We start from the raw sequence: 27,058 nt of genomic DNA on the forward strand, positions 1-27,058 counted from the left end.
TGACCCAATCAAAAAATGGGCCAAAGAACTAAACAGACATTTCTCCAAAGAAGACATACAGATGGCTAACAAACACATGAAAAGATGCTCAACATCACTCATTATCAGAGAAATGCAAATCAAAACCACAATGAGGTACCATTACACGCCAGTCAGGATGGCTGCTATCCAAAAGTCTACAAGCAATAAATGCTGGAGAGGGTGTGTAGAAAAGGGAACCCTCTTACACTGTTGGTGGGAATGCAAACTAGTACAGCCGCTACGGAGAACAGTGTGGAGATTTCTTAAAAAACTGGAAATAGAACTGCCATATGACCCAGCAATCCCACTCCTGGGCATACACACCGAGGAAACCAGATCTGAAAGAGACACATGCACCCCAATGTTCATCGCAGCACTGTTTATAATAGCCAGGACATGGAAACAACCTAGATGCCCATCAGCAGGCATCAAGGATAAGGAAGCTGTGGTACATATAAACCATGGAATATTACTCAGCCATTAAAAAGAATTCATTTGAATCAGTTCTAATGAGATGGATGAAACTGGAGCCCATTATACAGAGTGAAGTAAGCCAGAAAAATAAAGACCAATACAGTATACTAACGCATATATAAGGAATTTAGAAAGATGGTAACGATAAGCTTATATGCAAAACAGAAAAAGAGACACAGATGTACAGAACAGACTTTTGGCCTGTGGGAGAAGGCGAGGGTGAGATGTTTCGAGAGAACAGCATCGAAACATGTATACTATCAAGGGTGAAACAGATCACCAGCCCAGGCTGGATGCATGAGACAAGTTCTCGGGGCTGGTGCACTGGGAAGACCCAGGGCAATCGGGTGGAGAGGGAGGTGGGAGGGGGGATTGGGATGGGGAATACTTGTAAATCCATGGCTAATTTATGTCAATGTATGACAAAAACCACTACAATATTGTAAGGTAATTAGCCTCCAACTAATAAAAATAAATGAAGAAAAAAAAAAGTAATAACAGACATGAAAGACGTGTCTGCCAAGACAAGAAAGAGCATCTGTATTGCCTAACATGCATCCTAGAGGTAATCCCCAAACTGTTGGAACAGTGCTAGGGAAAGAAGACATCTACAAGCCAGGAGAACCCTCCTAATAACCTCCAACTTGGGGAGAAGGGGAAGGTTGGGGTTCTGTGTAAATTGTCAGCCAAGGGGAATCATGAAACATCCTTAAAGGTATACATCCGTGAAGGCAGATGCAAGATGCTATGGGGGATGGAGGAACATCCAGGAACTAGTCTTCTGGTGCCCCTGGGGGAGGGGAAAGTAGAACAATAAGGCAGAAAAAAAAACAGAAATATATAGCATACAAGAAACAGATGAAAAGTTCAGTCTAGAATAAGATATAATCGAATAGAAGAAAATGCCATCTGCCATGTGATTGCTCAAGATAGAATTTAATATGAAAATAAATTCAGTGGAACAAGAGCTAAAAGACAAACTTGATGAAACAACACAATCAGATGTAAAATACATTGCAAAAGCAAAGAAAGATATTGAGGACTAAAAGTGCATCATTTCCTAATACGTAAATAAGAAACTGGAAGAAACAGAGTAGGCACAATTGCAAATTGAATTATTGACAGAAAGGAAGGGCTGTTCATAGCAAATGCAAAGGAGAAACACAAAATAGATGCTGAGAGCGAAGAAAAGTCAGCCTGAGAATAACTGTGTCCCCAAAGCAAGACTGAGGACAATAGGAGAAGCGGCGACAGAGGAGAAGACGGTAGGATGGCATCACCCACTCAATGGACATGAGGTTGAGTAAGCTCTGGAAGATGGTGGGGGACAGGAAAGCCCCCTGTGTTTCGGTTCGTGGGGTTGCAAAGAGTTGGACACGACTTAGCAGCTGAAAAACAACAAATAAAAACAGACACAAAGACACACCCAATCACTGTAACAAGAGTCTGACAAGTCTGACTCCATTTTTTATGTGACCACTGACAGCTTTCAAGCCCTCTTCCCTTCTGACTCACATCTGGGCAAACTGATGAAGATGGCCCATCGCTCCCTCCTTTGGCTCTGGCAGGACATTCAAACCATGCAAGACCCCATCTGTGTGGGAGAACTGTCCTCCTGCGCCCCCATCCCAAACACAATAAAACTCCAAGCCAGCCACCTTCCCTGCTCCCTCCAGACATTGCTGGACCTGTTGGGAGCCTGTCCTGCTCACCCCAGAAAGCCACATGATGTGAGTAATAAACCTTTTCGTATCTTCTTAGAGTGTGTGTATGATACCATCTGTCTCAACAGCAAATGAAAACTGGGTTGGGGAGTCTTTCTTCTGTGAAACAGTCACAACAGATATACACTAGAAGACAATTTCCCCATCATGTGGGGGAAACTGACTCTTCACTTTGATGAAAGAGCAAAATTGTTATCAGGAAGAACCTGCTATAGAATGATAATACTGGGGGCGGGGGGCGGATTCTGGTGAAATTATCACACTCCAAGTATAAAGGAGACGTTCTTCAGTAATTTAGGTGAAAAAAGTAAATCACAAGAGAAGAGAAATCAACAAGTCTCAGACTGCTTCACAACAACGTCTATGAAGTTTTGAGAAAGGCGTATTATGTTCAGCCATGATGCTATTCAATTGTTAAAGCAAAAGTCAGATGTTCTCAAATATGATTGTATTTATAATTCTCAGAGTTCTTTTGGGAAAGCAGATAGTTAAAAAACAAGCCAATCTAAAGATTAACAAAATAAAGAACACAGGAATGAATATTCGACAACATGTAGTGAACATTAAATCCATTTAGAAATAAGAGTTAAAATGGGAATTATGTTTACAAAATTAAATCTAAATATTTTAATGTTTGAAAATGTAATGTTAATATATAGCTAAGAGAACTAATTTCTATAATGCACATGATAAGTGAAATAAAGTTTTAGGAGTATAGATTTCTTAATTTTTCATGGCATGGTATCAATCAATTCTATCTTAAGTGAACTATATCACTTAAAAAATAAATTAACTATAACTTCTTAATCTTTTTTTAATCTTTGAAAGGGTAACAACCTAGAGAACTGTCATCTGAATATGGCTAATTGACTATGAAAATATTTTGCTCCTTCATTTCCTTTGACCTACTCAGTGATGACATAGGCAATATAATCAGAGAGATTTTTATGTTGAAAACAATACTAGCAATTTAATATCCATTGCTTGCTTCACAAGTCATACTGCCACTGCTTCTAAAGCCACTTGAGTTTGTGACCTCTGCCTGAGAGGACTATTTTAGGAATACACATAGCTTTGCTAAAGAAACAACTTTTTTAAAAGAGCAATTTCTTCCATTTCTTTTCCTTCCTTATCCACTTTGATAAAGCTATTTCTATTTGGCCATATTTAACTTTCAAAGACTGCATATAGACTGAGATCTAGAAAAACATCCATCTAGAGGTTACTGGAATTTGGTTTGGCTAATGTTTACAGTTTTATTTCTGATTGGTAAGATTTTCTATACTTTTTTACCTTCTACTTTGTACTGCTTGAATTTCTAATTAATATAAAAACAAGAAAGTCATTATTCAAAATATAATGAAAACAAAGTGAATTTGCTATGCATTCAGATTATTTTTAAATATATTACTAAAAGAGGTCACATATAAATAAAAGTTCTTTGAGTGACCCAAGTATTAACACCATTCTCATGGTAATTTGTAAGTAGTATTAATTTATTAATTATTATCAAAATTTACTTAAGTTTTTTTGTACTCAAGGAAAGGTCCAAAATAAATGATGACTACTACTTGAATTGAAAAGAATGCAATTTTACATCTCTCCAGTGTAACTACCTACTATTTACACAAGATTTTAAAACCTTTCTCTGTACTGTTTGCTTAGATTAGTAAATTGACCAGACGGCATAGTTACCATCCCCCAGAACAGTCAGCATAGTATTATTAAGACAAAGCAAAGCTTCTAACAAGCCAAATAGCCAGGGAGGACCCAACCTGCCTGGTTAGGGTCACATGTAACAACAAGCGGTTTGTCTGACTCTTTGCGGGGAGCGGCTTGAAAGAGCTGACTCTGGGAGCTGCCTTGATTGATTATCAAGGGTCTGTTCAAGGACATAGCTCTCTGTCCCGCCACCCCTCTCCTGGAACCCAAAGTTAATCAGAACACTAGTAAGCCTTGAATGCACACATGATGCAGATAGATAAGCCTTTCACGACCACCCTTAAGATAAACGGGATGCCCTTCTTAACCCTTGACGTTATCAGAGAGTTCTGGTGATTGTTATCTCAAAGTGATGTTTATGGAAAAATATTTTCTCTTCTTAAGATTCTCTTCTTGGTTTAGTATAAATGTAACCCTGAGAAATAAAGAATCATCGCTGACTGCAGCGATCCTCTCGACCCCATCTGTTCTGTGTCTTTATTTCTTAGCCTAAAGGAACGCACCGTGTTGCTCGCTGAAATCTCCCGGCTGGTCCGGCAACTCTTTACCCAGTTTCCTCATTGTTACAACCACACACCTATCCATTCTCAGCTCTATATCTAGAGTTAAGTAGTTTCTCCTTTGCAATCTGAATAAAGTATGGATTTTAGTTGATAGTAATGTATCAATATTGGTTCATTATCTGTAATAAATATGCTATATTAACCTAAGATGTTAATAACTGGGGAAATTGGGTGTGGGGTACATGGGAACTCTTTGTAATATCCTCACAATTTTTCTGTTTTCTAAAACTCTTTTAGAAGAAATTTATTTTTTAAAAACCTACTATCTATTTGCAAATTTTTGAACTATAAAGGAAACACTGCTGTCAAAAGGACACATATAAAACTTAGAAACATCCTCATCTCCTTGTGCTCTCTCAGAGCTGCATCACTAGAGCACGGGGATTGTTAGGGGTGCTGTGCTGTGGAGCCCATCTCCTTCCCCAGGAAGGTGGGCTGTATCCCCTCAGCTGCTGGGAAGGTTGCTATCGCTCTAAGCTGTCAGCCTTCTCCAGAGATCTCCTCTCCTAAAGAGCCCCACTCAGCTCAAGGTCACATCCACTTCTCAGGGCAGCCTGTCTCCAATTTCCATAAGGTAAATGCTCCTACCATGGCCCATTTCAAACCAAAGTCTTGTCAGTGAATGCACACCTGCAGTGTCTCCTCTCTGGAGCTCGTAGTAGCCTGCCGGGAGCCAGCACACGAGATCCCACCCATGACAAGGTTATGAGGAGAAGACCTGACAAGCAAGGCAGATCAGGACTTCAGGGATTTCGAAAAGCTGCTCCGGTGCTCACCTTAAAGATGATCTCTGTCTTTCTGATGCTTGCTATATTAGATTACTCCCTAATTTCTGTGACAAGGGTAGAAGGCCTTCCCTGATCTCTCTCCAAACAGAATCAACTTAGAACTTTAATCAGTATGTCCCCTGGACGTTGGTATCCTATAAGATTATCCAGGATGAAAGGAGTGTTTCAATTTAGACCCCTTTGCTGGCATTCTAGCATGCTTGGCAAAAGCATACTAATGCACATAATGCACCTTAATCATGAACACCATAAAGAACCTGATCACACAAAAGGCCCTAATAGGCACAGAGCCCTTCGGGAGGTGAGGAAGCCCTATTAGAGAACACAAAAATATTATTCTAAAAGCGGTTAGAGTTAAAGATTTAGAAAAATAAGAGTTCAGAATTGTTAATTTTAACCAGGAATGCTAAACAGGGGCTGCCTCACCAGAGCTGCAGAGTCTTTGTGTTGTAAATCTTTTAGATAAATTTAACTGATAACTTCTACAAAAGGACTGACCTTTGTGTTCATTAAAGAATAGAAAACAGCTTTGCATTCACCTAGGTCATAAAATGTCAATAGGCCCCAAGGCCAGAAGATAATGTACAAGACCCTCATAAACAAAGAAGTATGCAGAAAACACCCTGGTTTCGTGAAGAACAAGCTGATGTAATGTTAAACTATCTTCCCCTTAGAAATGTACTAACTTAGGGTATAAAATCTATGGTAAAAAATAAAGCATTGTCAGACTCTGCACCCCCCGTCTGGTCTCTCTCTCTCTCTCTCTCTCTCTCTCTCACACACACATACACACACACACACACACACACACACTTGGCCCTATCAAGGCTGGTCTCACATGTCTTCTCTCTCTCTCTTTCTCGCCAATGCCGTTCATCCTGAGGGTGCCCCCTGGATCTTGCCGAGGCTGGACCCCGGCAGGAGCCAGCTCCGGGACACCTCTGTGTCTCCCTGAGGTCAAACGGGGACAAGGTCAGAGCACCATTTCCGCTCCAGAGCTTCCTGGGGCCCGCTGAGTGCTTCATCTGCCTGTATCACGGTCCTTCCTCTCCCTCCAGCTAGTCCTGCTTTCTTCCCACCCCTTTCCAGGTGCTGAATTCAAGAGCCTTTCTTAACCAACTTCCCACATGCCAACTGGGGCTTTCCTAGTGGCTCAGAAGTTAAAGCGTCTGCCTGCAATGTGGGAGGCCTGGCTTCGATCCCTGGGTTGGGAAGATCCCCTGGAGAAGGAATGGCAACCCAGTCCAGTATTCTTGCCTGGAGAATCCCATGGACGGAGGAGCCTGGTGGGCTACAGTCCACAGGGTCGCAAGGAGTTGGACACGACTGAGCAACTTAACTAATTTTCACTTTCTACATGCCAACTGAAGCTCAGATTCTACTTCCCAGGGAAACTAAGTTGCAGCAGAGATTCTTATTGGACAAATTTTCAAGATTATTACTCAGTGGTTGCATCAGTCACTTGAAGACAATACTGATGGTGATGATGATGGTAGTGGTGATTATGATGATGGGAAGACAAAGGAAAGGAAAAGTTTTTGTCTGATAGATTCTTGAATTTTATTTGAACAAGAGTTTGGGATATTTGTCAGGTGGGACTGAAAAACTTAAAATGATAGCCAAGCATTTTAATGAAAAGAATTTATGTTACTATCTAGGAAATCCAGAGGACCTTTCCTAACCATGCCAAATTTACTTTCATATTCCCCTTAATACATAATCCATGATGTCTATCAACTTCATCCAATGTGCATTTATGCAGCATCTTCTTTGTGCTAAGCTCTGTGCTAAGGCTCTGCTGTCCAAAAAGCACAGTCCCATCTTCCCTATGCAGATTACATCATGTGAAATGATGGGCTGGATGAAGCACAAGCTGGAATCAAGATTGCTGGGAGAAATATCAATAACCTCAGATATGCAGATGATGCAACCCTCATGGCAGAAAGCAAGAAAGAACTAAAGAGGTTCTTGATGAAAGTGAAAGAGGAAACTGAAAAAGCTGGCTTAAAGATCAGTGTTCAAAAAGCAAAGATCATGGCATCTGGTCCCATCACTTCATGGCAAATAGATGGGGAAATAATGGAAACAGTGAGACACTTTATTTTGGGGGGCTCCAAAATCACTGCAGATGGTGACTGCAGCCATGAAATTAAAAGACGTTTGTTTCTTGGAAGAAAAGTTATGACCAACCTAGACAGCATATTCAAAAGCAGAGACATTACTTTGCCAATAAAGGTCTGTCTAGTCAAAGCTATGGTTTTTCCAGTAGTCATGTATGGACATGAGAGTTGGACTATAAAGAAAGTTGAGCACCAAAGAATTGATGCTTTTGAACTGTGGTGTTGGAAAAGACTCTTGAGAGTCCCTTGGACTGCAAGGAGATCAAACCTAAAAGTCAATCCTAAAGAAAATCAGTCCTGAATATTCATTAGAAGAACAGGTGCTGAAGCTGAAATTCCAACACTTTGGCCACCTGATGCAAAGAACGACTCACTGGAAAAGACCCTGATGCTGGAAAAGATTGAAGGCAGGAGAAGGGGACAACAGAGGATGAGATTGTTGGATGGCATCACGAACTCAATGGACAAGAGTTTGAGCAAGCTCCGGGAGTTAGTGATGGACAGGGAAGACTGTGCTGCAGTCCATAGCGTCACAAAGAGTTGGACACAACTGAGCGACTAAATTGAACTGAACTGACTTCCCTAGTGGTCCAGTGGTTGAGACTCTTTGTTTCCAATGCAGGGGGCACAGGTATGATCCCTGGCTGGGGAAATGAGGTCCCACATACCAAAAATAAAATAAATAAATAAAAAACAAAAAAACACAGTCCTCCTGATAAGGAAGTTACAGACTGATGTAATGAATGTGAGGTCTAAAAAAAGACACTACAAAGAAAGAAGTACCATGATTGATGTGAGCATGGGGCAGGGTAGATGTTCTGAATACACAATGATAGCCACCATTTATCAAGCTACACTTACTATGTGCCCAGCATTGTTTTGAATGCTTTGCGAGCATTGTTTCATTAAATCCCACGACAACCCTGTTGGCAGGTCCACTCTCAGATAAGGAAACTCACAATGAGAGTCTGAGTGGTTTTCCCACGGTCATTCAGCAAGCTGTGGGTCGAGCCAGGATTTGAATCCCACGTGCTAATTCAAGACCTAGGACTCCTAAGCTTGGTCCTGCTGAGAGATGGAGAATGACTGAATCTAACAAGGAGTGTGCAAGTGGGCTGAAGACAGAAACTCTGTGATGAAAGAATAATAAGAAGACCACAAAAGAGACTGGGAAATAACAGTAGAGAGAAAGGAGAGGAAAGAAACAAGAGTAGAGGTGGTTCAAAAAGCAGAACAGAGCCAATAGAGTCAAATACCGAAATAAAAGATTTAAAGGTCCATGGACTTTAACCACAGTGCCATCCTTGGGGATTTTGGTTGACTAGGGGGAAGGTAGAGCTGATTTCAGATAGCAGTGAGTTGAGAAATGAGTAAATAAGTGACTGGGAAATGGACTCCGTGAATGTTGAATATTATTTCTAGAAGCTCAGTTTTGGGGAAAAGGGGAGAGGGTCAATAGACAGGATCAAAGAGAGACTTTTCTATAACAGGTTTTGCTTTGCTTTTTCTAAGAAGGGAGAGACTTGAACATGGGTAGTGTGATGACTCTGAGTTAACCTGCCTCACTTCTCTTTCACCTTTTTTTGCAATAGTCCCTGATTTTATCTGAGCTAACCCTCTTCTCCCACTCTATGCTGTTTGATGGGACTGCTATACTGGGTGGGTTCTGACCCCGGGATCTGACTGACACCAGTGCTTAGAGTTGATTCACCCCCACAATGATGAGGAGTCCAGCTCCTGGTTGAAAAACACAAAAACAAAAAAACCTACATGTGACTTTTCAGGCCTGACCATGGGTAATTACAAGAGCTCTCCCTGGGTGCCTCACGGGGAAGGTTGCCCTTCCTGCCCTTCTGGCCTGGGTACACAGTTCAGTTCAGTTCAGTCTCAGTCGTGTCCGACTCTTTGCGACCTCATGGACTGCAGCACACCAGGCCTCCCTGTCCACCACCAACTCCCGGAGCTTACTCAAACTCACGTCCACCGAGTCAGTGATGCCATCCAACCATCTCATCCTCTATGGTTCACTTCTCCTCCCACCTACAATCTTTCCCAGCATCAGGGTCTTTTCCAAAGAGTCAGTTCTTTGCATCAGGTGGCCAAAGTACTGGAGTTTCAGCTTCAGCATCAGTCCTTCCAATGAATATTCAGGACTGATTTTCTTTAGGATGGACTAGTTGATCTTCTTGCAGTCCAAGAGACTCTCAAGAGCCTTTTCCAACACCAAAGTTCAAAGGCATCAATTCTTTGGCACTCAGCTTTCTTTGTAGTCCAACTCTCATGTCCATACATGACTACTGGAAAAACCATAGCTTTAACTAGACGGACCTTTGGTGACAAAGTGATGTCTCTGCTTTCGAATATGCTGTCTAGGTTGGTCATAGCTTTTCTTCCAAGAAACAAGCGTCTTCTAATTTCATGGCTCCAGTCACCATCTGCAGTGATTTTGGAGCCCCAAAAAATAAAGTGTCTCACTGTTTCCATTATTTCCCCATCTATTTGTCATGAAGTGATGGGACTGGATGCCATGATCTTAGTTTTCTAAATGTTGAGTTTTAAGCCAACTTTTTCACTCTCTTCTTTCACTTTCATCAGAGACTGTTGAGTTCTTCTTCACTTTCTGCTGTAAGAGTTGTGTCATCTGCATATCTGAAGTTATTGACATTTCTCCTGGCAATCTTGATTCCAATTTGTGCTTCTTCCAGCCTGGCATTTTGCATGATGTACTCTGCATATAAGTTAAATAACCAGGGTGACAATATGCAGCCTTGAGATACTCCTTTCCCAATTTGGAACCAGTCTGTTGTTCCATGTCCAGTTCTAACTGTTGCTTCCTGACCTGCATATAGATTTCTCAGGAGGCAAATCAGGTGTTCTGGTATTCCCATCTCTTTAAGAATTTTCCATAGTTTGTTGTGATCCACACAGTCAAAGGCTTTGGCATAGTCAATAAAGCAGAAGCAGATGTTTTTCTGGAACTGTCTTGCTTTTTCAATGATCCAAGGGATGTTGGCAATTTGAACTCTGGTTCCTCTGCCTTTTCTAAATCCAACTTGAACATCTGGAAGTTCATGTTTCATGTACTGTTGAAGCCTGGCTTGGAGAATTGAGTGTTGGAGTCAGGGCCTTTCAGACCCTATGCTTTGCAAGTTTGCATTCCTAGCCCCAGGGTCTTCAATCCTTAGTCTTTTTACCTGAGGTCTTGAGCAAACCTCTACCAAGCTGCCATTACTGCAAAGGAAGAGGGAATCCTGAAGATAGATTTCCCTACTCTGTCTCAATACCCAGTATTCGTCCACTCCTAATCCTCACCCACTATCCCCTACCCAGCCCAGGGCCCAAAAAGCTGTAGGAGCCTCTTGTTCAGGATTTGTGGATGGTAAGGTGCCCCCCAAGACTGCCTAGATCCACCTAACTCTCCACAGTGGGGAAAAGAGAAAGGGGTGGCAGGGGGCTGGTGCTTTGTTTGGTTTTAGCCCCATGCATATGACCATACAAGAGAATATACCCCTTGCATATTCCCCTGTAGCTCAGTTGGTAAAGAACCTGCCTGCAATGTAGAAGACCTGGGTTTGATTCCTGGGTCGAGAAGATCCCCTGGAGAAGGAAATGGCAACCTACTCCAGTATTCTTGCCTGGAAAATCCCATGGACAGAGGAGCCTGGCAGGCTACAGTCCATGGGGTCGAAAGAGTCGGATACAACTTAGCGACTAAACCACCACCACCACCATTTTACCGTCACAGTAAGTGATAATGACTTAACTCTTTCCTTTTTGGCTCCTTAATCAGCTGCTCTGACTTCTGACAACTCAGTGCTCCCCCCCAACTCAGCGAGCTCCTAACAATTTGTCCTGAGGACTCTGTCCTCTCTGCACTGCTCCCCAGCTCCACAGAGCACCTGCTGTTTCTGAGGTAGGCTCTTGTTCATTACCTCATATGTGGTGGGCCCTTTTTTAGCCTAAATTAGCCAGAACTGTTTGCAGTTGAAAACCATAGCTGACGTAAGCATATCTAAATGCTGATCATGAAAAGCCAACAAAGACTAAGAGTGCAGAGATATAGAAAAGAAAGAGAAATCATAAAGATTAATACAGTGGGGCTCCAGATGAATCAGGGGAAATGGGATCCAGAGGTCATCCTAACTGACTGGACTTTGGCAGGAGAGAATGCAGAGAAATGGGGGCAAGAAAAAAATAGAGATTTTTATGAAGATTTGAGGCAGGGGAGATAATCAGGATGTCAAAGATATCTGTGTTGGGAGACCTCTACCCTTTCTAAGAAAGGTGGAAAATTGCTCAGACAATGAAAAGGTGGTAAGTTTAAATGGCTAAAGCTTAAATGGTTGCCATCTGAATGATTGAGGAGCTTGTTGGACCAAAGGAGGCATTGGCATGGGAACAGGCAACAGCATCAGTCTGCATAACTGGTACCTTCACCACAGACAGCTTGAGAAAGAGACATAGATGGAGTCACACATTTTATTTGAAATATTTCCTAAACTTGATGTTTTTGCTAAATGTAACCTTTATTTTCAGGCTGCCCGGGTGGCGCTAGTGGTAAAGAACACACCTGCCAATGCAAGAGATGTAAGAGATGTGGGTTCAGTCCCTCGGTCAGGAAGATCCCCTGGAGGGAGGGCATGGCAATCCACTCCAGTATTCTTGCCTGGAGAATCCCAGGGACAGCGGAGCCTGTTGGGCTGCCATCTATGGGGTCGCACAGAGTCGGACGCGACTGACATGACTTAGCTGCAGCAGCAGCTGCAGTTTTGTTCTCTGCATAAAACTTGAAGTACATATGACTGGCCACTGGAGGGAGCCAAAGCCATGCCTACAACTTTTTCTACAAAGCTTTTTAGGAAAGGGAATTATTAAAAACTGCAAAATGCAAATGAACCTCATCTTCCAAGAATATATGCAAACGTTGTAGAAATCATACAATTTAATGCTATCTGACGCCAAATACATTAGAAAAAATGTCAAACTAGAAGAGAATTCTGAATCTCAAGTAGTTCAAAACAGCGGCATCCCTTCCTCCCTCCATCCCTGTGTTCTTTTTCTCTGTGCTCTCTCTCGGGCTGGGCTATAGTAACTCCCGAAAGCTAGGTCATTTGTATTCCATTTCAGTGAAAACATTCTGTGAGTTGTATCAACACGTTTTCAGCCACTGCTACAGGGAGCATACTGATTAGAGGTATGTTGACAAGAAACAGGTCTGCCTCAGACCTCTTAATTCAGGTTTCAGGTTAACTTGGGAAAGAGAGGGGAAACATTTCTAGTGGAAGTTCGTTTTTTAAAAAAAATTGCTGCCATTAAATAGACATCTTTCCATTTTCTGCATAGTATGTGTGTTAGTTAGGATAGTTTGTTTATAAGCAAGAAAATTCAACTTTGGCTAACTTAGAGGGGAAAGGAGTTTATTGAAAGGATATTGGTTTCTACTATCCTTTGAACAGTTTATAACTAAAATCTGGGAAATGTTTTATACTGAAAATGATAACTTGAGTTGATTTTGAACTAACTTATGTTCACAAATTTGAAAATGTGGATTAAACAGATAAATCTTAGAAAAAGAAAACTCTCCAAAATTGGCATTAAGATAGAATAAAATAGAATATAACTGTTTTTATAAAACCATATCTTATTAAATACCTTCTTATAAAAACCAACCAACCAGCTAACCTCAGATCCAGTGGCTTAACTGGTAAGTTCCAGCAAATATTTAAGGAAACCAGTCATCTGAAACAAAGCCTTCTAGAGAAGAAAAAGTGGACAGGAATCCACAGTTCCTTTTGTGAGATGAACATTACCTCCATATCGAAGACCACAAGGGGCTTCCACTTCCAGAGAGATAAGTAGAAGGACTTTTTTCTGTTTCCCTCAGCAAGTACAGGTTAAAAGACTGGACATGATAAATAAAACAAAGGATGACTCTGAAAAGTTGAGAGAGGTAGGCAGACTGAATAGTCGACACAGTTGAGGTAGCCTGGGTTTTCTTTCTACTTCATATATCCCAGGTTTAAGAAATTTTTTCTTATTCATTTTACCCTTTGCACCTAGTAAAGTAACTGGCAGATAGGTACTTGATGAGCGAACAAATGAATGGTCACTAAGCAGTGTATCTATTCAGCACTCAGGGCTATTGAATTCACTATCAAAGGAAAAACAATTAAAATCAGTCCCTGATCTCTTTGAATTTACTATAGCTGATTTAAGCATTGGCCAATTTTAAAAGAACCAAAGAGAGTGAGGAGGGAAATGCTGCCAAAACTACAAACTATGAACACAAAATAAACTACTTGTTAGACAAGAATAGTGATGATAAAACAGTCATATTCCTTCCACAGAGTGAAAAAAAAATTATTATAGAAAATGCAAAATTTTAGGAAACTATGAATGTGAAAAAGAATTTCCCATATCTAAGATTAAAGCATAGATTATGAAAAAGAAAGTATGAAAATTGGTTTGGCTACATAATATATTCGGAGTACTGTTCAAACTAACCTGGAAATTGTAGTATGCCATTAGAGACATCGCAGAGAATAAAGGAAAAAGAAACAGTAGAAGGGGGAGAAGCAAGATGTAGAGATGTTTTTAATCATTTTATACAAAGTGAAAAGTGACAGTGAAGTCGCTCAGTCTCGTCCTACTGTTTGCAACTACTGTAGCCCGCCAGGCTCCTCTGTCCATGGAATTCTCCAGGCAAGAATACTGGAGTGGATTGCCATTTCCTCCTCCAGGGGATCTTCCTGACCCAGGGATCAAACCCAGGTCTCCCGAATTTCAGGCAGACTCTTTACCATCTGAGCCACTAGGAAATCCTATTTTATACAGGTTAATGGAAAGCACTCAATGCTGAGAACATACCAAATGTCCATAAATACTAGACAATCAAGAAAGTCACACATCAAGGGCACCCGCTATCATAGAAGAGCCACTTTACTGTGTTCCCAGGGGAGCGGCGGCAGCGTAGTCCACGTGAAAGGCACCCCTGGACAAAGCAACCAATTGTTTGCATGGCCAAACACTGCAGTCCTGCTCACATAAGTGTTTACATTTCCAATGCATAACAGAACTACAATCCATGATAGCCACAAAATGCCCAAGTTGGCATTGTTCACTTTCCAGGACAAGCAAATAAATACATAAAGGAGAGCTTACATGATTTTTCTATGAGTTCACATCCCAAGGTTCATACCTGTAAGAGATCCAGGATACTGGATTTTGGGGTTGGGGGTGGGTGTGGATGGATTGTCTCAGATGCTGTATGGATTCTCTTACAAATTAGACACAGATAAACTATTCTGCAAATCAATGAGATGTGACATTCCATTTACATTGGAATAAATCCTTGTGTAAAGGATACTGAGTGACTTTAAATCCTTCAGTTAATATTTTAATCAACCTGTGAAATCACTTTCCTTACAATTTCTATACATATTCATGAAGACACACAGTCAACACTGAAAGATCGCCAAGCAGAAAGAGAAAAAATCCTATTACACTGACATGACAATTTCCTTAATGTAATCAGATGGTACAGCTCTATTCCTTGTTAATCTGATTTCAGTTCAAATAACTGAAGAGCTTTGTTCACTCTGGGATAGAATTAGACACTTGCAAAATAAGTTTCTGACAATTCACATCAATTTATTTTTGCAATAATCATTTAGTGCAAGAGGCTTTTAAAAAAATGCATTGAATTAGCATTAATTAGATCAAGATGAAATAAACTGATTCACAGGAAAAAAAGGACTTCACCAAAGGTTTTACTAGGCTTCCTTAACAGCAGTATGAGATGTCTGCTTAATAAATATGTGCATTTATTTATTTTTTGCTTTACTTGGAAAACTTACCATTGTAATTTGCCAACACATGTTTTAAATCAGATCCTCTCATCTAATGTTTAAGACAGTAGAACAAGAGGAGACAAAAAGGAAGGGTGGTTTAATGTTCATTTTCCTGATTTTTTTTCAATTTTCTTTTTTTTCTTTTTTTTCATTTATTTTTATCAGTTGGAGGCTAATTACTTTACAATATTGTAGTGGTTTTTGTCATACATTGACATGAGTCAGCCATGGATTTACACGCATTCCCCATCCCGATCCCCCTTCCCACCTCCCTCCCCATCCCATCCCTCTGGGTCTTCCCAGTGCACCAGGCCCGAGCACTTGTCTCATGCATCCCACCTGGGCTGGTGATCTGTTTCACTCTTGATAATATACACGTTTCGATGCTGTTCTCTCAAAACATCCCACCCTCGCCTTCTCCCACAGAGTCCAAAAGTCTGTTCTGTACACCTGTGTCTCCTTTTCTGTTTTGCATATAGGGTTATCATTACCATCTTTCTAAATTCCATATACATGCATTAGTATACTGTATTGGTGTTTATCTTTCTGGCTTACTTCACTCTATATAATGGGCTCTAGTTTCATCCAACTCATTAGAACTGATTCAAATGAATTCTTTTTAATGACTGAGTAATATTCCATTGTGTATATGTACCACAGCTTCCTTATCTATTCGTCTGCTGATGGACATCTAGGTTGCTTCCATGTCCTGGCTATTATAAACAGTGCTGCGATGAACATTGGGGTGCACGTGTCTCTTTCAGATCTGGTTTCCTCAGTGTGTATGCCCAGAAGTGGGATTGCTGGGTCATATGGCAGTTCTATTTCCAGTTTTTTAAGAAATCTCCACACTGTTCTCCATAGCGGCTGTACTAGTTTGCATTCCCACCAACAGTGTAAGAGGGTTCCCTTTTCTCCACACCCTCTCCAGCATTTATTGCTTGTAGACTTTTGGATAGCAGCCATCCTGACTGGCGTGTAATGGTACCTCATCGTGGTTTGGATTTGCATTTCTCTGATAATGAGTGATGTTGAGCATCTTTTCATGTGTTTGTTAGCCATCTGTATGTCTTCTTTGGAGAAATGTCTGTTTAGTTCTTTGGCCCATTTTTTGATTGGGTCATTTATTTTTCTGGAATTGAGCTTCAGGAGTTGCTTGTATATTTTTGAGATTAATCCTTTGTTTGTTGCTTCATTTGCTATTATTTTCTCCCAATCTGAGGGCTGTCTTTTCACCTTGCTTATAGTTTCCTTTGTTGTGCAAAAACTTTTAAGTTTCATTAGGTCCCATTTGTTTATTTTTGCTTTTATTTCCAATATTCTGGGAGGTGGGTCATAGAGGATCCTGCTATGATTTATGTTGGAGAGTGTTCTGCCTATGTTCTCCTCTAGGAGTTTTATAGTTTCTGGTCTTACATTTAGACCTTTAATCCATTTTGAATTTATTTTTGTGTATGGTGTTAGAAAGTGTTCTAGTTTCATTCTTTTACAAGTGGTTGACCAGTTTTCCCAGCACCACTTGTTAAAGAGGTTGTCTTTTTTCTATTGTATATCCTTGCCTCCTTTGTTGAAGATAAGGTGTCCATAGGTTTGTGGATTTATCTCTGGGCTTTCTATTCTGTTCCATTGATCTATATTTCTGTCTTTGTGCCAGTACCATACTGTCTTGATGACTCTGGCTTTGTAGTAGAGTCTGAAGTCAGGCAGGTTGATTCCTCCAGTTCCATTCTTCTTTGTCAAGATTACTTTGGCTATTCGAGGTTTTTTGTATTTCCATACAAATTGTGAAATTATTTGTTCTAGTTCTGTCTGATTATTTTTTAATATGAAAATGAGTTTTCACTGAACAAGATACAGATACAGATTGAACGGTGAGGTTAATATGAACCAGTTCAGTATCTATTCCCCTATTTCAAAAATTTATCACCAAAGAATAGTTTACCATGTTCATGTTGATTCTAAGTGTTCTAAATTTGAAGTGACCAAATACATGTATGTTAATAAAAACATTTTTTAAATTAAAAAAATATATATGATAAGGCAGTTTTCTCAAACTTACCTGATCATGAGACCTACTTGGGGTGCTAGTTTTAAAGTATGGATTCCCAGGCCTCCCCCCTAGAGATTCTGATTGCTAAAGTATGGGGTGGGGTTCAGGAATACACATTATTAGAAGCACCTGGATGAGCTCTACAATCAGGTCAATTAGGGACCTATTTGGTGCCATGACAACAACTGACCTAGTCTTAGGGTTCAAAACCCTAAGGTTGCCAGGGCTTCTGTTAGTCCTTAACTGAGTCATTTTAATTTGAGTCTAAATTTCCTCAATTGTTAAAGAAAAGAAAAGAAAAGAAGACTGTTTTCAGTCTATAGACTCTGAGGACAGGACCAGCTGAGTTCTACTCACAGCTCCCTCCCCATGCCTGGCAGAGGACAGCCTCTTGGTTATTACTTGTTGACAAAACCCTAGTTAGACAACCTGTAAGTTTCCTTTTCGACTTTAAAATTACATGATTCTAAAATAAATAAGTAAGGAAACAATTCACTTGGTCAGCCATTTACAAAATAACAATTATTCTCAAAACAAAACATAATATAAGCCAAAAAAAAAAAAAATGCCCCCATTTCTTTGGACTGGTCTCAGGGTTGTATGGAGAAGGCAGTGGCAACCCCCTCCAGTACTCTTGCCTGAAAAATCCCATGGATGGAGGAGCCTGGTAGACTGCAGTCTGAGCGACTTCACTTTCACTTTTCACTTTCATGCATTGGAGAAGGAAATGGCAACCCACGCCAGTGTTCTTGCCTGGGGAATCCCAGGGATGGCAGAACCTGGTGGGCTGCCATCTATGGGGTCGCACAGAGTCGGACACGACTGAAGTGACTTAGCAGCAGCAGCAGCAGGGTTGTATGTTCCTGATGGGCATTTCAAAGGACCTGACTAGGGTGATTTGATTTCTTCCTCCCAGGGCTGTGATGGTTAAAGGTAGTGAATTGGGAGCATAGAGTACAAAGTTGAATCTAGAAAACCCAGTAAATTCTGTGAAAAACATAGTCAGTTCTCCTGCTACACACATATGAATACTTTACATGTTACAGCATGAATTACAGGATTTTTGTAACTTTAGCCTCAAAATATACTGTTAAGTAACAAGTCCAGAATTATCATGAAACTTCCCTGGCATGTGGATTGTATAGTAATAAGCACTTTTGAAACATTACACAGGAAAAACAAACTCTAAAAACTATATATTTCCAGTCCCCACTCAGTGGCATCAACCTCACCTGGGGAATGCAAATTCTTGAGCTCTGCCCCAGACCTAACAAATGAGAAACTCGGGGAGTGGGACAGAAAAATCTAGCAAGTTACCAGTCTCCCAGGTGATTCTGATGTACACTGAAGGATGAGAGCCACTGAGTTAAACAGGATTCATAAAAACAAATTCAAAGTAAGCTGAGTCCAAGTTTCTACAAACCTAAAATGAATCAGAATTGAAAAAAAAAAAATCACATCATGAATCTACTCAGTTGGGTATCAATACACTCAGTTAGTCAACACACAACAACATGCTTCCACAGAATAATTTAAGTTTCCTCCTTTTGGGAAAAAAAAAAATCTGAAATACTTATCCTGAAATGAAAAAACAATGAAAACCAATGACCTTTAGGATATTCAAGTCCTAATGTTTCCATGTTAAAAGTAAAATACAAATTTTTAATAAAAATGTTGCCAAGTATCACCAAATTTCATTTTAATATTATTAAAATAATAATGATAATAAATGAGACTATGGGTATACCAGTGCCAAGTCTAATCCAAACAGCAATTCTGATTTAGAACTGGTAATATGTGAGATTCTAAGGGTAACTAGCTATTATAAATGTCTGAATTTATGTTCTTCTGTGTCAAGACAAGCTCCCAGCTACAGAATTCTAAAAATCCTCAAACTCCAACTCCTAAGGTACCAGCAAAGAGGAAAGGGATTTTTACTCTGAGAGCAGGGTAGTGATGGAGGTGCTGGTACTGAGATCCATCCACGGGCACGCTCATGGTTTACCAAGGGGAGGAATTTCAGACATCACAACAGGAAGGTTAGAGAAGAATGGCGCATTCTGCATGGTTCTATGGCTTCGGATAACACAAGTTTTAAGTGTGTTTTTTTAAAACTTTTTCTCCCAGCCCTAAAATTCCCCTAGGAGAAAGAGGCTGTCTTAAATGCAAAAAAGAAAAAACCGATCAGCCCCAAGGGCAGCTCCTAGTTGGGAACATCGAATGGCAGCACGCTGATGACCTCCCCAGACTCGGTGATGACGGCATTGCTGGCGCAGCACTCAGGCCCCACCTGTTGGAGTTACACTTGGGGCAGGCGTAGGAGCAGCCCAGGCAGTCACACAGGTCTGCGTTGTTGCGGATAAGCCTGCCGCTTTGGTCATACTTCTCCATGACTCTGCAAAGAAAAAGAATGATGCTAACAGGACAGTGGGCTTCCCTTTGCAGCTCAGTTGGTAAAGAATCTGTCTGCAATGCAGGAGACTCAGGTTTGATTTCTGGGTCCGGAAGATCCCCTGGAGAAGGAAATGGCAACCCAGTGCAGTATTCTTGCCTGGAGAATCCCATGGACAGAGGAGCCTGGCGGGCTACAGTCCACGGGGTGGCAAGAGTCAGACACGACTTAGCAACTAAACCACCAACCACCGCCGCCAACAGGACGGAGCAATTTCCCTCCACATTCAGAATAGATTTTTCTGTAGCAATCTTCCTAAATAAGCTCCCTTTACTCTGAAGAAGCAGCACCCTAAAAATGACCCAGCAATACTTCAGAACATTATAAGGCAATGTGTCCTGGGAAATTCAGTCAACAGGTACCCTTACCAGGGCAGTCAGGCTTGTCACGGAGAGTAAGGCTCCATTCTTCCAGCATGCTGGGTAATGTAATATCCAACCTAAGCCAGTTTTGAGGAACAGCTGCTTGAAAGATATTTTAAAACTTCCTTCCACAAAAATTTTACCTAAAAATGTAACCATTCTTAATGAAATTTTTCCTAATACAGTACGTTCCCTTTTTTTTTTTTTTTCCCTTAAGAAAAAGCACTGGGAGTTTAGTCGCCAAATCTTGTCTGACTCTTTGCAATCTCATGGACTGTAGCCCACAAGGCTTCTCTGTCCATGGGATTCTCCAGGCAAGATTACTGGAGCGGGTCGCCATTTCCCTCTCCATATACCTAAAACTGGGCTTCCCTGGTGGTTCAGTGGTAAAGAATCTGTTTGCCATAACTACCGAAGCTAGACAAGGCTGTGAAATTATGACCTTCTGCACCCTTGGTCCCTAAGCAGGCATAACACCTCCTCCCCTTCCTATTAGGTAATGCTGTTCCATGAGGCTCAAGAAGGGTACTTTCAGAGCTCTTTGCTCTCAAGGCCATTTTTCTCAGCTCCTGGGGTGGATCTCTTGTGGCAACAGAGGTTCCCCTCCACTGCCTTTTCTGTGGTTTTTCTGACTCTGGTTGTGGTTCTCAGCCAAGCCTATTTTTTAATTCTGTCATGGCCACTTCATTTCCCCAAGGGTGGCAGCATAGTTGGGAAGCTGGTCTTCGAGGTCTGACTACTGGTTCTTATCTGGGGGCAGAGAACAGTTGAGGGTCTATCTGTGTGGCTCATCAGGGAATCTGGTTGCCTTTTTACATATGTTTACAACATACACTTAGCAAGAAACTAATTTTCTAAATACTTTCGACTCAGAACTTTCTTTTGCACCTCCTTGGGCATTTCATACTGTAATAAACTTGGAGCCTCAGAAATTGAAATTAACCAGAATCTCTCTTATACCCACCCAGGATACCCCCAAATCGTCCTGCATTTCTGTTTCACAGAAGAAGGGCAGAGGGTGGGACCAGACTCTGCCCACCTGCTTCCCTCTGGACATCTGCCCTCTCTGGATAGTCCAAGCACTCAGATAAGTCCAACCCTAGATAGACTTGCCAGCATTTTCACAACCCATCAGCAGACTGAAACTTGGTCCCTAGGATGGCAGAAAGTGGGGCATTCGTATTTCTAGGGTCTCTATCCTGGGAACTCTATATGGAAACCTGCCCCCTATAACATCATGGATGAGGCATGCCACCTAGCTGGGCCCAGGAATTGTCCATTTCCATTGCCCATTCAGCCGCAGAGAAAACTAACACTCTCGAGGGCACTTGGGAAAAGATATCTCAGCCAGGAAGTGGCAGAGTTGAAAATCAAGCCCAGGGCTGAGTGCCCAGCTGATAGTTGGACGCTGGCTGTCTTTGACTTCAGCGTCTTCACTTTGAGGTCCCTGGTGCAAGACAGTTGAAGGCACTGTCCCAAGAAAGAAACAATAAGAAATAACACTGCCCTCTAGTGGTGAGTGGGGAAAGATTTCACTGAAGAAATTCAGGATGCTCGGTCAACTGTCAGACTGTCCTTCGAAACCACCTTCTGCCTCCTGACATCACAGATAATGCAACTAAGGTGAACAGAACAGGAGGAACCCAGAAATTGTCACACAGCTAGTCCTGGGCAGTTGGTTACATAGAAATGTGTTCTTGTGTCTTACTTTGGGCCAGGTGCTACGCATGGTACTCTGGATACACTGGGGAGAAAGACACAGTCCCTGGCTGTTAGAGGCTGAATTGTGTCCGCCCAAAATTCATCTGATGAAGCCCCAAACCCCAGTGCCTCAGAATTAACAGTATTTATAGGTAAGGTCTGTAAAGGGGTGATCAGGTTTAAATAAGGCTGGTGTCCTTTTAAGAGGCCCCAGGGTTACAGAAGCACAGGGTAAAGGCCACATGAGGTCACGGAGAGAGCCCACAAAAGAAATCAAACCTGCCAGCACCTTGAGCTTGCCCTTCTAGTCTCCAGAACTGTGAGAAAAGCAATTTCTGTTGTTGAAGCCACCTAGTCTGTGATACTTTATTAGGGCAGCCCTACCAAACTAATGGGCTTCCCTGGTAGATCAGCTGGTAAAGAAGCCACCTGCAATGCAGGAGACCTCGATTCAATTCCTGGGTCAAGAAGACCCCTGGAGAAGGAATAGGTTACCCACTCCAGTATTCTTGGGCTTCCCTGGTGGTTCAAACAGTAAAGAATCCGCCTGCAATGCAGGAGACCTTCGTTCAATCCCTGGGTTGGGAAGATCCCCTGGAGGAGGCCATGGCAACCCACTCCAGTATTCTTGCCTGAAGAAGCCCGTGGACAGAAAAACCTGGTGGGCTGCAGTCCACAGGGTCGCAAAGAGTTGGACACGACTGAGTGACTAAGCACGCAGCACAGCACCAATATGAGGAGAGAAACAATGAATGAAGGATTATAAATAATTAGGAGTCAAACATCATGAAGCAATAGCCACAGGGAGACTGACTTTGAAACACCAGGGGAGGGTGCCCAGAGGAATATGAGCTACAGAGGTGAGGAAGTGAGTGGAAGAGGGTGCTACACGTGGGGCTCCAAAGCAGGAGAGCTCCTGCTCTGAAAGCAGGAGAAAGCACGTGTCTGAGAAACCCAGAGGAGGTAGAATTGGGGGGTGGGGAACCATTAGCAGCGTCCTTGAGGTTGGCAGAGTCCCCACCAGCTCAAGGTTTATAGATCAAGGTATGGGTTTTGGTCTTTACCCTGAGAGCAATGGGGGTGAGGGGCCATCTGGAAGTGGATATAGTGTAAGCAACCCTGTAGTCAGCTTGAGTGGGGAGGGAGGGCAGAGTTAGAAAGGTTAGTTGCAGTGGGCCCTGGCGTGACTTTGTTAGGCCAGGTTTTTTTAGGCTCGGTTGGGGTTTATCTTAATGGCAGTTTGAACACATTTAAATGCATTTGGGGAGAAACAGCAAAGAAGGAAGTGTGAAAGATGCAAGGCGAGTAAGGGGTTGAGACCCAGGAAGGGGCACCTGGCATTTGATCCATTACCTAGAGCCTGCAGGCTTTTCAGGGACCCACAAAAAAAAAAAAAAAAAAAAAACAAAAACAAGACAAAAAAAAAAACCTTTGTGCACTAAAAGAAAGTTAAAGGATTGGCTCAAAAATTTATTTTAAAACTGCAGAATCAAAATATGTTTAATTAAATGTATGTACAACAGAGTATTATGTCAACTTCCTTTTGATAATATTTAAGTTTCATAAAGATGGCATTGTATTTAAAAACAATTTGGGAGTTAGATTTTTCTCATCTTGAAAAATACTCCCCAAAACCATCTTTGTTTAGTTGCTAAGTCATATCTGACTCTTTTGTGACCCCATAGACTGAAGCCCACCAGGCTCCTCTGTCCGTGGGGATTCTCCAGGCAAGAATACTAGAGTGGGTTGCCATTCCCTTCTCCAGGGAATCTTCCCAACCCAGAGATCGAATCCGCATCTCCTGCATTGGCAGGCAGATTCTTTACCACCTGAACCACGGAGGGAAACCTGATGAGCATCTCAGTGCTCCAAAAAAAAAAAAGCCCACACACAGTCAATCACAAATTAGACAAGTTATCTGTAGTTAAGTAATTTTTAAAGAAAAACTTTCGTAAATTACTTTAAAGTTTTACAGCAAACGTGTGTATGTGTGTGTGTGTTTTACACGGGAAGTAAACACATTTGAATATATTTGGTACAGTCTGTAGTGGAATGTTCTAAAGGACAGACGAGGGCCAGGGGAGACCTAAAAAACAGCCTGTGGTGGGCCAGAGCATGTGACATGTGAGGGGCTGGCCTGGGAGAGCAGGAAGTTTTCCCGGGGGTTGTTGGAGAAGATTAGCAAGCCCCCCTCTGTTGGCTCTTTTGTTCTCTATGAGCCAGGAAGGGGAGGGGAGGGGAGGGGCAAACAGAGAGGAACATCAAGATATGAAATTGTCATTTCAGAGAGTGGAGGAGGGAAACGGACTGGAAAGCATGGAGCACCCAGGTGAGGCTGGCCACCAAGAGTAAGTGGTTATGTCAGTCTGCCTAGTTGTGTCTTCAGGAGCATAGTCAGTCTGGAAGCTGGAGCAGAAAGTACTTTGCTGGATTCACCGGGCTTGGGGTTCAGTAGTGATAGCTGACGGTGAACAGTGTCGGATTTGTAATCTCCGAAGAAGATTTAACTTCAGGACCAGGGACCAGGCTTGATCACTCAAGAACTTTTGTATAGCACAGTTTTATTACAGTATGAAAGGGCCAGAGAAAACTTCTGACATAGACATCAGAAGAAGGCTGGAGAGTGCCCCCATTGCTAGTGTTAGCAAGGGAGTTATATACTTTTTAATTAATTATTACAATAAATGAAAAGAATGTCTCAAGGTTGTAAAATTTTACCAGACCCACTCCCATGATATACATTCTAAGATATCAGGATTAGCCAGAAGGTTTTCAGGAAGGAGAAACTGTCCTCAAGCTGGACACATTGTTGTTGTATAATTCCTAGCACAGAGTTTAAACTGAGTTGTTTGTTGTGTAATCATCAGATCCAGGCTTAGTTGTTTGTTGTGTAATCATCAGTTCCAGGCTTAAAGAAAAAAAAATTTTATGTGACTAAGACTAAGGAATGTAGAGAAAAAAAATAACAAAAGTTTGTCCTTTCCTCTTCTTGAGCACTCCAGACCCCTATCTCCTCCTCGAGAACCCCAGACCCCTCTCTCCTTGGGGACCCCTGGATTTATCAATCTGCCTAGGAACTGACTCTCTCCGTAGGATAGGCAGGATGAAGGGTCAGAGGTGGTGAGGAAGTTAACATCATTTGAGTGCCTACGTCATGCACAATAATAGACACTCTTACATACACCGCCTCATCCAGAAACATCATTATATCTATCGGTTACAACACATTTGGCTGCAATCAAGAGAAAAACTCAGCTAACAATGACTGAAAGGTATTTGTTGTTTACTCACCAAGGAGTCTAGGACATTAGACCTAGAATTGGCTTGGAAGCTCCATGATATCCTCAGAGACTTGGGTTTTCCTTCCCATTCATTCATGCCTTCCCTCAGCAAGGGTTTCATTTGCAGGCTCGGGGCTGATGTTTGCACCGGGGTTGCCCCAGCTCACAAAGCAAACCTGCCTTACACGACAGCACTCTCTGTGGGAAGGGAAAAGGATACTTCCTAGAAGGCTAGCAGCCTTCTACCTACATCCCCTGGGCCAGAACTGAGCCAGGCGCTCACCCCTGACTAACACTGATCAATAGGAATTGGAAGGCTCCAGGTTTAAATCATGACTCCTCCTGAGGCTGGTCACATACCAAGTACAGATTGGGATTCTGTTAGCAAGAAAAACAGAGGAAACGGCTGTTGGGTAGGCCACCAACAGTGTCTGCCACAATCACTATCCTCATTTTGCAGTTGAAGAAACAGGTTCAGGAAGGTTATATAGCATGATAAAGGCCATAGGGGGTCTAGAAATTGAGGTCTTTTTTTTTTTTTTTTTTTTCTACTTTTTGGCCACACCATGCACCATGTTGACTCTTAGTTCCCCAAGCAGGGATCAAACCCACACCCTCTGCAGTGGAAGAGCAGAGTCTTAACCTCCGGACCACCAGGGAAGTCCCATGGATCCAGAAACTTAGCCCAGATCTTTCTGATACCACTATGCTTTGCTCTGTTCAAGTCTTGCTGACTCCAAGACCAATTTTCTCTGCACAAAAAATGGTTCCTAACCAGGATTTTAGGACACTAGGGATCAGTATAGCCAGTAATGAGGTCGAAGTTAGATAGAAGAGGGAACATTCTGGGTATTTATTTCCAGTGTAAAAAATTAATAAACAGAAATCTCAAATAAATAATCAGGAGACCAAACACAGGAGACTCTCACACTCTGTTGATGATGATAGCAGAGCCCAATGGGAAGAAGAAAGATTCCTCTTCCTTCCTGACGAAGACTCATCCAATGAAAAGCCATGGACTCTTTGCTTACTGTAGCCATCCTAACTTCCTTTTCCCCTTTATAAAAGAGTTCTTCTTCCCTTGCAATGCAAGGACTTGTACATGGCTTCCCACAGTAACAGGCCCCAAATTGCAATTATCTACTGATCCTGAATAAGCCCACCTTGGCTGGAGAAATATCTGGCAGTCTATTTGCTTTAAGTCAACATTTTGGTGGCCCATAGAGGGGCCAGAGATGAACCCTGTGAACTCTGAGACTGGTGAGCAAACAGGTGCAGTACCCACAATTGAGCCCACTGTCACTTACTGTCTTTCTCACCAACCTTGGACTTGAAAGGTATATCTTTCTCCTGGATCAAACTGACAACCTCTTTGCCTTTGACACTCTTCAGGCTTTGGGGTGGGGGATCTACTTAAAGCTTTCATCTTTGTGGTTAAGGTCTTGTTTCTGTATGTGAGTCCCTACTTGGCCCTTTGGTCTGATTTTTGAGATGAGAGTGTTTCAGTTGAAGCTAGCCAGGAGGCTATGGGCCCTTTCCTTTGGGAACAGAAGCTGCTTCACTGAAACTGCCAGTTTCACTGTCAGCACATTCTTTAGGAACAGGGGCACTTCTCTGGAAACTCAGAATGTCTCTGACCTGTCTTCTCTGGGACCAAGGTGTTTCCTTAGAACTGGATGATATCATCTTGCAAGTTGTTTGAACTGAGTTGTTCGAGCTGTTTGGAAATTGTCCCTTTACAGAAAAACCTGTGAGTTTTTCTCAGCTATCAGTTACCTGAATATTTTGAGGGTATCCTCACTATAGGGACTCAGGACGATTTTATATTTAAAAACTGAATCATTCTTGGGATTTCCCTGGTGGTTCAGTGGCTAAGACTCTGCACTCCCAATGCAGGGGGCCTAGGTTTGATCCCTGGTCAGGAAACTAACTAGTTCCCACATGCCACAA

Source organism: Muntiacus reevesi, chromosome 1, assembly GCF_963930625.1.
Source record: "Muntiacus reevesi chromosome 1, mMunRee1.1, whole genome shotgun sequence".
Classification (NCBI taxonomy): Eukaryota; Metazoa; Chordata; class Mammalia; order Artiodactyla; family Cervidae; genus Muntiacus; species Muntiacus reevesi.